We start from the raw sequence: 9,643 nt of genomic DNA on the forward strand, positions 1-9,643 counted from the left end.
GTCAATCAAGATGGCCCTTAGATATGGGGGCTGGGTTTTAGGCCATGTTTATACAAGTATTCCTGGCTCACATGACACTCACATCTTCTGCAAAATCTGTCTATGCAATGCCTTTCAGCAGTTTCAAAATAAAATGTGTCAGGCTATGTTCCAAACACTTCTATATATTAATTCATTTAATCTTTATGCTAAGGTACTACTATTATCTCCATTTTACAAATGGGAAAACAGAGGCTCAGAGTGGTAATGAACTTGTACAGGATCACACAGCTAATAAGTGACAGAATCTGTATTCAAATCCAAGCTACCTGGTTCTAGAGCCCATAATTTGATCCACTCTGCTACAGGGTCTCTCATCCTTCAAAATGATCCTCAGTGGGTTGGGCACCATCTGTCTTCTCCAAAAGGGAAGACAGTATATTTTCGGTGGTAAAACAAATGTAAAAATCCAATATAGCAAAGTCACAATATGAATACATGATTCCATGACAATTGAAAAGGGGAAAAAAACAGTCCAATAATAATGAGTACAGCCATTATGGATCACTTGCTAAATGCCAGATACTGAGCACTTTATGTGCATTATCTCTTGTAGTCCTTACAACAACCCTGTGAGGTTATATTATTATCTCTATTTTTTTAGATGAAGAAATAGAGGTTTACAGAGTCTGAAGTACAGAGCTAGTTAAAAGGTAGAGCCTGGATATTAACCCAGATATGTCTGTCCCCAAACCTAGGGCTTTTAAGCACTATGCTATACTTTTGGTGTGGCTCTGTGCAAGCATAGACAATTTGAGCTCATGTTTGCACACTAAACTGGTTGTATCAGCATCAGACAAAAGACTTTGAGTATCAGGTATCAGTGTATGCTAGTCTTAAGCATTGTTTGCTAGTAATTTACTTTAACTATTGAGACATCTTTATATTGAATTATTGTATGTATATTTATATGAATAATAAGACCCTGAATGAGATAGTATGGCAACTCCATAATTTCTATAATAAAAAAATATGAGTAGAAAGGAAGGACTCTGTGACATATTGTAAAATTACATTTACCTGAGGCTAAGTGATATGCTCAACTGACAAAGACTAATTGGAAGAGATAAAACAAAACAAAGGCATAATTAGCAACACACATGCATGCACATACACATACAAGCACACACATGCACACAAGGACACATGCACAGTACTTTAAAAGATGTTATCAAAGTGGACTGTTTTCCTTCCAAAAGTCAGTTAGTTATTCTGGTGGTAGATTATAGCAGAATTTCCCAACCCTATGAGTTATGAGGACTTGGAGTGCCACAGAAGTATTACAGTTTTGGTAAGATATCAATCCCATCCACCCTCAGGAGAGCTGGGTAGAGCCTGGGGCTGGGAACAAACTCACCCATTGACCTCACTGTGCCCTACAAATATTTCTTTGTGGCCTATGACATTGAAAGACTTGGAAGCACTAGATTACAATATATATTAATTTTCTTCGGTCCTACAAATCATGTCACCATCAGCCCAAAGGTTTAATATACATACATAACTGACATTTTCTTCATACATATCAATTTTTTTTAATTTAGGGCTGCTTTAGGGAAGCCTGATGGAGATGCAGAATGACTCAAGCACTTACCTGTCTTCTCTTTACTCTTCCATTGATGGTAAAGTGCAATGTTTCCAAAGAATGGTATGTGTTCCATTGGTAGTTCTGGAATTGATTTGAGATGGCATCCAGATGAATAATGTATGTACACACACACACACACACACACACACACACACACAAATCCATTATTTTCAAGACATCCTTGCTTAAGGAAAGGCTAAAATAGTTTAAAATAATTATTAAAAGAAAACAATCAGGTAAAATAATAGAGGTAGTACCTAAATTACATATGGCTGAATTTTGGAGGTACTAAGTTAATGTAAATTGTACATAGTCTCTGAAGTCAATAGACCAGGGTTCAAATACCTGGTTTGAGACTTATAAACTGTGTGCCCTTGAGCATATTTATTCACCTCTCTGAGCCTCAGTTTTGTCATCTACAGGTTGGAGGTAACAAGATTGTTGTGAGAGTTAAATAACACAATCCATAATATAGACCCTAGCACATAAGAGTTCAAGAAAATTTGACTCCCTTCTCCCTGAGCCTAATAGTGTTCTTTTACCTAAATCACTCATTAGAGCTCAAAGTTGACCCCAAAGGAAAGCACCCCAAACTCTAATTAGGTGCTTTCAACATGACAGTCTCAATGCTTAAAGTACTGGATGTAACAAATTTAAATCTGCCCAGATAATTATGTTTAAACTTTGATATTTTAAGTATGAAGTGATTTTAGCTGAAAGCGAGGCCAGATAGAGTAAACTTTCAAATATAAACTTGGCTCTGTACAGGAAATCACTGAATTGTCTTTCTCTTTAGAAATTTCTCTATTCGTTTTTATTAAGCCTTTCCATAGCTTTGTAAGCTCACTGACACTCATGAGATAGTAGCTATTTACTTTTCAGGAAAATTTTCACATGGATGACAGAAAGATATCAAGAATTGAAAGGATTTTGAATTCTGACTATTTTTGTCCTTATAAATCTCTTTGCGGCATCGTTTGAAACCTTGATTTCCTTATGAAACAAGTCAGAATAATAGCTTACATGTGTGGAGTGCTTTCACATACACCATCTCTGTCTGACTCCATCTCCTGTGCAAGGGCCCAAGGAAATCTTTGTTGATAGACCATGTCGCTCAAGACATCAAGGGGTGCCGCACTCCAAGGGATAAGCAGAGCTGAGAATTAGGTGAAGAGCTATGACTTGTAAACCAACAGAATCCAGGAAAGATCACTAAAGCCTATGATGCTAAATACAATATTTTTTAAAAGGCGAGCAATGCAAGAAATTGGAAAGCCGGTAATGTGAGAGTAAGGTAGTAAAGACAACAATGGGAAGGAGGGATTAGACCTGGATAAATGAATAGGAAAAGCATTTTCATAGCTGGATTTAAAGGACCAAGGACAAATATTTTTTTGTTGTTGTTAAATTCACCCCATTGTTTCAGTTGTATTCAGTATCCCAAAATGCTATGTATACAGTAGAGAGATGAAATAGCACAAGCCACAAAGTATACCTTGAGATAAGCCTTATGCAGTATCACTTGACTGCAAGCTCCCTGAAAGGACTGCATTTCATTTCATACCTAACCAGCTGCCAGGATCAAGATCAATTCTGCTGGCCTCTTATCTTTCCAACAACCTCACTCTCTATTTCCACCATGCATGCCAAACATACTGCATCTCCACATGGACAGTAAGTGCATTAGTGGTTCAAACTCACTAAGTCAAAAGCTGAACTTATAGCTCTACCTCAAGAGAAACCCGCTCTTCTTCCTGTGTTGTCTATCTCAAGCACATACCATCACTCCAACCCAATGGTTCATGCCAGAAACCTGGGAGTCATCTTTGAATGTTCTCTCTTTTACCTACTTTTTCCAAGGAGTCATTAAAGTTCTATCAACTCTACCTTTTAAATCTCTCTCTCTCGCTCGCTCTCTCTCTCTGTCTGTCTGTCTCTCTCTCCTCAAAATAATTGTGCATCAGAATCACATGGGAAAAGATTATTAAAAATGCAGCTGATTGGACTCTGTTCCAATCTTACTGACTCAGATTGTATAGGGACAGGATCTGAAATCTATATTTTATAAGCTCTTCAGGTGATTAAAAGTCTGATGATCCAAAGATCAAGCTTTGAGAATCACTGTTCTAATCCATTCCTTCTTCCCCAGACTCCCTTCCATTGCCTTAGTTCAGAAATTCATCATCTCTCCTGTATATACTTTAAGGTTCAAGAGAATACGGACCATGCCTCTTTTAATCATTATCGTATCCCCAGTGCCTACCTAGCATGATACCAGGCACATTTTAAGGCCTCGATACATTTTTGTGGAAGGAATGAATGAACTAGAATGAGGAAGTAGCAGTAATATAGTCAGGATAGAGTTTTATACGCCTTATTTCCATTCAGTTACAAAATTCAGTTTAGCCAAGGATACAGCTTATCTAATCATAACCCTACAAAGCACATTTTACCCAAGAATCTCAAAAGTTCATGTATGTTGGTTAAGGTAACTCTAGCTGCTGTAACAAATAAACCTAGTGCCTTGACACAATAAAAATGTACTTCTTGCTCACCTAAAAGTCCAATGTGTATGCTCCTAGACAGCAGATGACTTTTCAGTTGGAACTATAGAAAGCCAGGCTCCTTACATCTTGTGGTTTTTCTATCTTCAACACATTTAATTATGAGATCACCATGGTTGTCTATAACAAGAAATGGAAAGAGAGGGTATAGAATGAACACCTGTTTCTAAAAGAGACACAAATCACTCCTGTTCACATTCCATCAGCAAGTATTAGTCACATGACAGCACCTAGATACAATGGGAGCTCAGAAATATAATCCCAGTGACAACTCCATAGAGATAGGGAATATTAATTTCTTGGTGATTAACTGGTTCCATCTTTACCGTGCCATATAAGCTGGTAAGCTGACTCTGCAAATTCACTTAGCCAGTATATTTAATTCAACTTAATCTTAGAGGCAACATACAAAATACTTTTCTTTTCAGAGATTGGCTGCACTGTTCAACCATTCCAGAAGGAATATGGGGTTGTTTTATAGCAGAAAATATCCCTGAAGAGCTTAGCTAGAAACAGAACCAAGAGCCAGATGAGCTAAAGTTGCCATCTGGCTCACCTTTCCTAGTTTGCTCTGCATCTCCTTGCTGGCAAACCCGACTAAAACACAAAGTATAGTTATTTTCAAATATGGGATTTTTACCTCAGAATTCCAAATCCCTCCTGAATGGGGGCAGATTAATCCCCGAATGACAGCTCAGCTAAGACAAAGAGTTTGCCTCTGAAAGATCCCCCAGAAAGTTGCAATGGCACAAATTTATCTTCATCAAGATTTTGCTGCCTGAACACACACGCAAAAAAATTGTTTGGGTATATTTGTGCCAATCTCCTAAACTATAATAGAAAATCTCTGGGGCACAGACATTTAATCATTCTGGAATGGAATGGCTTTTGGAGACAGCATGTCTTCAGGCCTATTTCTAGTCAAAGTCTTAAAGTGCCTCAAGTGCCTGGCTAGCCTGATGGATTAGGTACTGAACCCTGAGGTTCTTGAGGTCAATATTTTATGGCAGCTGAAAGCTGTGAAATGTCATTCTACTGAGAGGGTCATGCAGCATTCAGTTGATAGAATTAGCAGACACTTTAACATGTATTTTAGCACCAGCTGTTAGGTCCTCTAGAGATATTCAACATATCCAGATGCAAGCTTGTCGGGAAGAATCGTCAGAGCCTCAATAGCAGCCAGAGCCAAGGCTAGCCTAGCTACATATAACATACTTTATGTAATGTTGCAGGAAATTATGTAACAAATGGAAACCTTATTATAGATCCTCATTCCTCCTAAGTCCAGCGAATGAACACTATTTGAAGAGGAAAGGAGAAACAGAAATGGATAGTCAACCCAGGCTTAACAACCACTCTCAACTCTCTTTGAGTCATTGAAAAAAGAAGAGCCAAGTTCCATTTCCTAACCTGTCTTGGCCCAAGTGGATCTACCTCATAAGCTTGAATCAGAAATGTAAGAACCTTGCTCCTGGTGTGTGGCACTGTGTTTTCTATCGGCCCCCACACCAGACCAATCCACCGCACCTCTTGCTGGACCACTCTGTCCCTCACACTAACATTCTTAGTCCTTTAGCTCAGCTTTGCCTCCAGATTCAATTTTTTTTAGGTTCCCTCATTTAACAATCTGTTCTGGACTTGCCTTTTGGCTCAGTGGCACTCTCCCTTTGTTCTGTCCTGCCCTAACCACAGTTCTTGGCTCTGAGCATCATGCACCACACTTTGGGGCTACTGGCTCTGGTAATGTGGGACCAACCAGCTGAGATGTTTCCTACACTATTTCCCACACACATAAGGAAAATAGACACCTCTCATCAGTATATAAAGAACAATATTTCATTGAGCACTTCCTATCCAGGACTAACAGGGTCTGCCGTATCTCAGCCCCATCCGAGATGTTTGGAATAAGCATTCAACTACTTATATACTGCCCCATCCCATTGTGGCTGTTCCCCAGAACTAAGCCAAGTTGTCAGATATTTCCACAATATAATAAGGTACTGGGCCACCACTGCATTAATAATGATCTACTTCTGCATAACAAATTATCCAAACCCTTAGCAGCTTAAACAACAAACACATCACAGTTTCTGAGGGTCAGGAATCCTGGATCAGCTTAAGTAGATGATCTGGCTCAGGGTCTCTCAGGAGATTGCATCTGTAGGCCAACTCCAATCTGATGGGGCTGGAGAAGCTTACACTTGTGGCTTCTGGAAGGAGGCTTCAGTTCCTCCCCCATGGGCCTCTCTTCATAGGGCTACTCACAGCTGGATTGCCCCACAGCAAATAGTCTGGGAGAGTCCCCAGAATACAAGCCACAATCTTTCCATAACCTAATCATGGAATTGATATTTCATCATTTCTGTTCATTAGAAGCAAGTCACTAAGACCAACCCAAGTTCAAAGGGAAGGAAATTAGACTACATCTCTTAAAGAAAAGAATATCAAAGAATTTGTGTAGATAGCATTAAAACCAACATAGCCACCAAACCCTTCTGGAAGGGAGGACAAAACTTTCTCTGACTCCTTTCTGCACATTTTTTATTGAGCACTCAGGGCATCTCCCTTCTCCTCAGAAGTTTGGCGCCCAGTAGTGGGGAAAGCTTTGTCCTGTATTCCAGCCAATTTGCTGTCAGCACCACTTCTCATAGGCTGAGCCCTGATCTACCACTTCCTAGTCTGAGAGAGTTCCCTGGATTTACCTAATCTATATCTGAGGTTTTACTATAGCTGCCCTGCACTTTTGTTGTAGGAAGATTATGACAATTCCAGATCATATTCTCCACATCTGCCAGAACTGAATGGGATTTGCCATGCCTCAGTTTGGACTTCATTTCTAATTGCATAGCTCCCCTCAGAGTCACTTCTGTTACCTGTGCTTTCTCCCGACTATTCTTGCCAACCTTTCCACTAAATTGATCTCTTCATTCCCAGCTGATGATGACAAGATGCTGAGCCAGATCTTTTCCAAATGGAAGTCCAATATGCACTTCCTGAACACAGAGAAGAACTGCAAATCTTCATGGGAAAATGTCAGAGAACAGACCCAGCCCATCTAAAAATATCCTTGAGACTCCTACCTAGGCTCAAAGTGCAACAGTGACCATCTTTATGCCTGAAAAATGTATTTTTTAATTTATTATTTTTAATTATGATTTTTGATACTCTATCCTCAAACTCCGAATAACATTTAGCTAAAGATATCAATCCAAATTGTATTCCCATTAGTGTCATAAATAGTAATATACTGTCACATATTTATAAGTATGTACCTATTATTTTTATTCTGCTTTTTTCATTCAATATTACTTCAAATACAAATGTCCATATATCAAAATAGTCATCTTTAATAGCCACAGGGCATTCCATTTCATTGACATGCAAGGTTTTGTTTAGCAACTCACCTCTTGCTGATGATTTAGTTGTTTCCAGCTTGTAATAGTTACAGTAGAACTCCCATTAACATTTACTTTCAAATTTCTTTCTTGTTTTAAGGTTATAAATTAATTTAACTTGTCTTAAGATAATATCAGTTGAAATACTTTGAGCACATTTCATACTCTTATCTAATTTATACCCTGCTTACATCTAAAGAGATTCTACAGGGCTTATAATAAAAGGACATATACAATATATGGCAGTATGTTCATGGACACTGATGGGCCTATTAAAGTAAAGATGTAGCTAGAAAGGCTTACGTGAGGGTAACAGACTCTAAATCACATGATTCATATTTTGAGATGGAATAATGATGATTATGAGTTCAGACTTCAGTTTCTTCTTGTGGTGGTACTTTTTTCTGCTCAAAGAGGAAAATTTCCATCCCTTAAAATAATACTTCCCCACTCTATCATTTAAAGCAACAGAATATGGTGGTGACTTGCTACCTGTATGAACTTGAACAAGCCACTGAAGCTCAGAGTTCCTTAGGTCCCTCATATATAAAATTAGGATAATAACTTTGCCTACAATATAGGGCTGTTATGAAAAGTAAATGAGTTCATATTTTAAGGCATTTAAAACAGTGCCTAGTACATAATATAAATATCATAGGTGTATTTGTGAAATAATAAAACAGTGAGTCCTCTACACATACAAGACAAAGAATAAAGAGAAACAAGGAAAACACATTTAAAGCTGCAAGCATAGCTCTATTTGAAAATGCATGAATATTGTGGACACAAGATAAAAGAGCAAAAGATGATATAAACACTTTCTACACACACACACAGAAAAAAAAAGTAATTTTAAAGAGTCCCTCGATATAATAATGAAGTTTGAGGCTTTGGAGTAGTAGGTGTTTAAAGGTGGAAGTAGTTTTAGGAGATTGACTTTGGAGTGGGGGGAGTGATTTTTTTAAAAACCGTATGTAATAATTCTGTTCTAAAATAAGTGTATTTATTTGTTTTTGAAATCTCTACAATGCCCGAAATTCATCCAAAAAACATTCTTGTTCCAGATACAGGGCTTGGAGTTTCTAATCAAAGAGTTCCCAATTTTTCTAAGAACTATGGCTTCTCTTCCCTTGAAAAGAGATTTCTTCCCTTTAAAAAATCTGTTAAGTCTATGGCCATGCTACCCTGAACAAGCTCGATCCCATTTGATCTCAGAAGCTAAGTAGAGTCAGGCTTTATTAGTACTTGGATGGAGGACTGCCTAGGAAGACCAGGTGCTGTAGGCATAAAAATAAAAATAAAATAAAAACAAGAGATTGTAAGTTGACAAGGTCCTTGCAATATTTGAGGTCAACCAAGGGTTGCCTCGCCTAAAAAATAAAAATTAAAAATTAAAAAAAATTAAAAATAAATAAAAAATAAAATAACTGTTAAACCTCTATCTCATGTCACCATTAAAATAAATGCCAGATGTATTAAAAATTAAAAGATGAGAAAAACTAGTTTATAATTAGTAGAAAATATATGTGCATGTTATATAATCTCAGTGTGGAAAAAATCCTCCCAAGCATAACCTCAAGGGCAGAAAATCCAAAGAAAAATTTTTATTTATTAACTAAACAAATATTTATAAATTCTGTTTAAAATGCCATAAATAAAATGTAAAGGCAAAAGGCAAGCTTGAAAAAAAAATATTTGAGAAACATGGCAGAGTGAGAGACGTCCCCAAACCTCTCCTCTTGAAACAACAATAAGCTGAATATCTAAAACTCAACAAAAAACTGAAAACCAGCACATCTGAGCATGGGATTTGCGCATAAGAGCTACCAAAGGTCAGAAGCCCAGGAGTCGAGTGGTAGACAGGGAGAAACAAAGAAGCTGTCTCTCACAGCCAGAGCTACCTGTAGGAAAAGGGGGAGGGGAGAAGGTATGGCAGGTTCCCTGAACAGTCCTGCCTGGGAGAGCTATTAGTGCCAGGCAGCCAGCAGCAGTACCCAACATTAGTGCAGAAAGTAGAGAAGTGGGGATAGCAGAGAAGCAGGAACGGCAGAGAAACA

General features: G+C 38.0%; 1 pseudogene; it reads left to right on the forward strand.

Annotated features, from left to right (window-relative positions):
* Window positions 1-8,753: 8,753 nt before the first annotated feature.
* LOC112476959 lies at window positions 8,754-8,872 on the forward strand (annotated as a pseudogene).
* Window positions 8,873-9,643: the final 771 nt, after the last annotated feature.

Source organism: Pteropus alecto, unplaced genomic scaffold (assembly GCF_000325575.1).
Source record: "Pteropus alecto unplaced genomic scaffold, ASM32557v1 scaffold93, whole genome shotgun sequence".
Lineage (NCBI taxonomy): Eukaryota > Metazoa > Chordata > Mammalia > Chiroptera > Pteropodidae > Pteropus > Pteropus alecto.